Here is a 5,012-nt window from a genome sequence, read left to right on the forward strand (position 1 = left end):
AAATAAAAAGTTGGCTCAGTACTCAAATATTTCCACAACACAGTACTCAAATATTTCCACAACAATATAAAAATTACACCTAAACTACACAACAGCCATCATTCAGAAATGTATGAAATCTAACAGAACAGAAGTCCTACAACTAAGAATATAAAGAAAAAGCCACATCCAGACTTGTAGGAAGGGTGGAAACAGAGATGGAGACACGGAAGGGGCTTGTCAGACACAAGAGTCTGATAAAAATCAGGAGAGATATTTGATCTTATGGAGGTTCCCCCTAAGGAATAAGGGGTTCCCAGCCCCATATCAAGCCTTCAGCCCAGGATTCCAGTGCCAGGAAGAGAAGTCTCCATTAGGTATGGCTGTAAAAACCAGAAGAATTGTGGCTGAGTGAGGAGGGCTGCAGAATTTTGAGGTGATTCTTTTAAAGGGCTTCCTCATGAACTTACTCAGACTCACTTTTTCTGAGCTCCAGGGCTGCGGTGGAAGTTGGAAAGTCACCAGGGACATATGGGGAGCAACTGAATTGTCTGGATTAGGGGTTAGAGCTAAAAAGTAGCTTTCTTTCCAACAGAAGTATTGCCATATGCCATTGTTTCTTTTCTGAGCCCTCCTGTGGTAAGTGGGCACAATATATGAGTCTCCATCAACCTATCTAACACTCTGTCCTGCCCTGGTGATTCCCTGAGACCCTGTCCATCCAACTTTTGGGCCCACTGAAGCTGTTTTTTTTTTGGCTTTTCCATATTAATGGCCTGTGTTGGCCCATGACTCAGATTTTACTAAAATCTCTCAAATAAGCCTCAGTGTGCCCTATATCTGTCACTGCTTGGCACTAGTGGCAGTCAACCTGCTCCTGTCCTTGGTCTTTCCTGAGCACCTTCAAGCCCAGCACAGAAAGCAACCATCTGCTGATCACTTTGCAGTTCATGCCTGCTGGCCATGGGAAGGACACAGATGACAGCTGACCTTGGCTTGCACTTCCCAGGAAGATCCAGAGCCACCTCCACAAGCAACACACTGAAGGACTCAAGGGATGGACTCTGTGGGCACCAAGACCCACTGAAGTAAATCCTGCTCCATGAGGTGGGCCCCTGCACAGCTGATCCTCCACAGTCTTTGCATTAATTGCCTTAGGGTAAATCCCTCCTAATGACATGCCAACAGCGATCAAGGCTCAATTACAATAATAGGGTATACACAGCCCTCACAGGGGGACAAACCTGCAGTGCCATCTCAGGTAATTGGAGGCTGTGTCACTGGACCCTACAAGACAGCTACTACCTAAGGACACTCTATCAGGCCCAAGAGATGTAACAGATATACCTAATACATAGAAACCATCACAGGTAGGATGCCAAAATGAGGAGACAAAGAAGAATGTTCCAAATAGAAAACAGAACAAAAAATGGAAACAAACAAGCTGCCAAATGCAGAGTTCAAAATATTGCTTATAAGGATGCTCAATGAGCTTAGGGATAGAGTAGATGAACTGAAAACATAAACATAGGATGATAGGAAACATAAAAACAGAACTAGAAAACATAAAAAGAACCAGTTATAAATGAAGAATATATTATCTAAAGTGAAGAATACATTACAGTAACTCTAGAGTGAAGTAAAGGAAGCAGAGAATCAAATTAGAGATTTGGAAGATAAGGGAGCAGAAAACACCCAATTAGAACCACAATGAGAAAAAGTAATAAAAAGTAAATGAGGATAGTTTAAGGAGCCTCTGGGCAACTTCAAGTATACCAATATTTGCATCATGTGGGTGCCAGAAGGAGAAGAGAGAGAACAAAGAATTTAAAACCTATGTGAAAAAAATAACAGAAAACTTTCTTAACCTGATGAAGGAAATCAATATGCAAGTCCATGAAGCAAAGAGTCCCAAACAAGATTAACCTAAAGAGGACTGCACCAAGGCACATAATAATTAAAATACTAAAGGTTAAAGACCAAAAAAAATATATTAAAAAGATCAAAAGAAAAGCAATTAAATATCTGCAAGGAGGCTCCCATAAGACTACCAGCTGATTTCTTAGCAGAAACTTTGCAGACCAGAAGGGATTGACAAAAAATATTCAAAGTGATGAAAAGTAAGGGCCTACAACCAAGATTATTCTATCCAGCATAGCTATAATTTACTAGTAGAATAGAGGGACCAATAAAGTGCTTCACAGACAAGAAAAAGCTAAAGGAGTTCATCACCACCAAGCCAGAATTATAAGAAATGTTAAAGAGTCTTCTTTAAGATTGAAGAGGGGTTTAGGGGATGGGTGTAAAAGAAAAGGGATTAAGAAGTGGAAATTGATAGCTACAGAATAGTCATGGGAATGTAAAATGCAGGATAAGGAATATTGTTGATAATCAATATATATAAAGAGCCAGGGTCTGTCACATCCAAAATGACTAAAGGTTTGACCTAACTCCCAGGCTGTGTGTGCAGCTGGCTCTGGTGGGTGGGAACTTGTGGCAGCGAGGATGGGGCCAAGGGAGGTGGGGTCAGCATTCACACTCACTCACAACTGCACACACGCACAGACACACACAGGTTACACCTGCTCACAGCCTTTTCTCCCTTTCTTTCCTTCCCTCCAGCTCGCTCTCAGAGCCTCACTCAGAATGAGGCCCCAGGGTGGACAGAGGGTGAAGCTGCCCCAACTGGCCCCGCCCCCTCCCAGCTGGGAAAGAAGAAGAGGTAAAGAGGGAGGCAGGGAATCCTGGAAAACTTCTGAGAAAAACAAGAGAGACAGAGACTGAGAGAGACTGGGATGGAGAGATGGTAACAAAACAGACTGGGACTGAAGAGGCCTGAATGGAAGGGAAGCCTGTGCGGGCCAGGAACTGAAATGTTTCACCAACACCTCCCCAACTCATGTGTGGTACTCAGAAGTGAGCAGGGGAGCCAAAGCCACAGGCAGGGATGGAGAAGGGTGCCTTCCCCTCTGGAGACTCCCAGTATCTTCAAATTGCCTCCCAAGTCCCTCTCTTCTCCGCACTGTGGCAGCAGTGAGTCCTGGGTTGTCACGGAGCCCACCACACAGGCCTCTCATCAGGGGCACCAGGAGAGACAGTGCCCGGCACTCACACTCACTCACAACTGCACACGCAGAGACACACACAGCACCCACCAACTCACAGCCTTTTTCCCTTTCTTTCCTCCCTCCCAGCTCATTCTCGGAGCCTTTCTCAGAATGAGGCCCCAGGGCAGACAGAGGGTGAAGCTGCCCCCACTGGCCCCGCCCCCTCCCAGCTGGGAAAGAGGAAGAGGAAGAGAGGGAAGCAAGAAGGCCTGGAGTATTGCTGAGAAAAACAAAGACAGACAGAGGCAGGGAGAGACTGGGATGGAGAGATGGAAACAAAATAGCAGTCCTATCTAATAATAGACAAACATGGTAATCGGCCATACCTTCGCTACATCTCCTATTGGCTAATCAGCATGATATGCAAATTAACCGCCAACGAAGATGGCGGCTAATTTGCATACTGTAGGCACGGAGGGACAGTGGGAGCCACCATCCAGGCCCTTGTGTGCAACCTGGGGGCAGGCGGGGGCTCAGGCGAAGGCAAACGATGCTGATCACCTCGCCTGAGCCCCCACCTCCCGGGATCAGAGGCGGAACTTGGCACCCCGCATTCCTCTCTTATCGACCACTGCAATTCCAAGCCAGTGAGGGTTGCCTTCAGGCTGCAGCTCCAGGTCCCTCACCCCCACCCCAGGCCCGAGTGCACAGTGCTGGGCAGGCGCACCCCGGAGTTCAGGAATGCAGCACGAGGGGCCGGTACAACATGGAGGTGTGTGTGTGTTTACACTGCCAAGTTCCCCACTTCTGCCCTAACCCACACATCCCTCCTCCTTCCCCTCAGAGGCCCAGCTCCTGCCTACATGCTTGCTGGGTAGGCCCAACTGCACCGGGGAGTGAGCCATGGCGATCAGGATTTTTGTGCACTGGGTCTCTAGTATTAAAATATTTCCTCTAATTAATTCCTTTTTAATGTGCATGAATTTCATGCACCAGGCCACTAGTATTTTAATAATTATGTATGGTATCAGATAGCTACTAGATTTATTGTGGTGATAACTTAGCAAGTTATATAATGTCTAATTACTGTGTGGTACACCTGAATCTAATATACTATTGTATACCAACTTTAATTAAAGTTTCTTATTTTAATGAAAAGTTATAAAATAATTTTATACTTGTACCACTTACATCAAAAATGTTTTGTCTCTATGAAGTAGCTTATTACTTTATCTCTTGAGTCAATACATTAAAATCTTGGTTTTATGTGTGCAATTGAAATGATAATCATCTAAACAGCAAATGCTTTTGTAAAAAGTTACTATAATGAGGTAGATTTTATACATTAGAAAACGAGGGCATGTGCCGGGGTGGGGCTTGAGGGTTGGTCACGGGGAGGTCAATGGGGAAAAAGGAGACATATGTAATCCTATATGTAATACTTTAAACAATAAACTAAACTTTAAAAAAAGCATTACTTAAATATCATACCTATGTTTACTTAATAATCAACAACTCCATCATTTTCTTTATTTTATTTTATTTTATTTTTTTATTAATTGAATCTTTATTGTTCAAATTATTACATTTATTCCTCTTTTTCCCCCCATAACTCCCCTCTACCCAGTTCCCACCCCACCCTCCTCCCTCACTCCTCACCCATTGTCCTCATCCATAGGTGCACGATTTTTGTCCAGTCTCTTCCCGCACCCCCCTCACCCCTTTCCCGACCAAGAATAGTCAGTCCACTCCCTTTATATGCCCCTGATTCTATTATATTCACCAGTTTATTCTGTTCATCAGATTATTTATTCACTTGATTTTTAGATTCACTTGTTGATAGATATGTACTTGTTGTCATTTTTTTGTTCATATTTTTTTTTACCTTTACTTTTTCTTCTTCCTCTTCCTAAAGAATACCCTTTTTCTTCTTCCTCTTCCTAAAGAATACCCTTCAGCATTTCATATAATGCTGGTTTGGTGGTA

This window comes from Myotis davidii, unplaced genomic scaffold, assembly GCF_000327345.1.
Source record: "Myotis davidii unplaced genomic scaffold, ASM32734v1 scaffold26, whole genome shotgun sequence".
In the NCBI taxonomy this organism is placed as follows: domain Eukaryota; kingdom Metazoa; phylum Chordata; class Mammalia; order Chiroptera; family Vespertilionidae; genus Myotis; species Myotis davidii.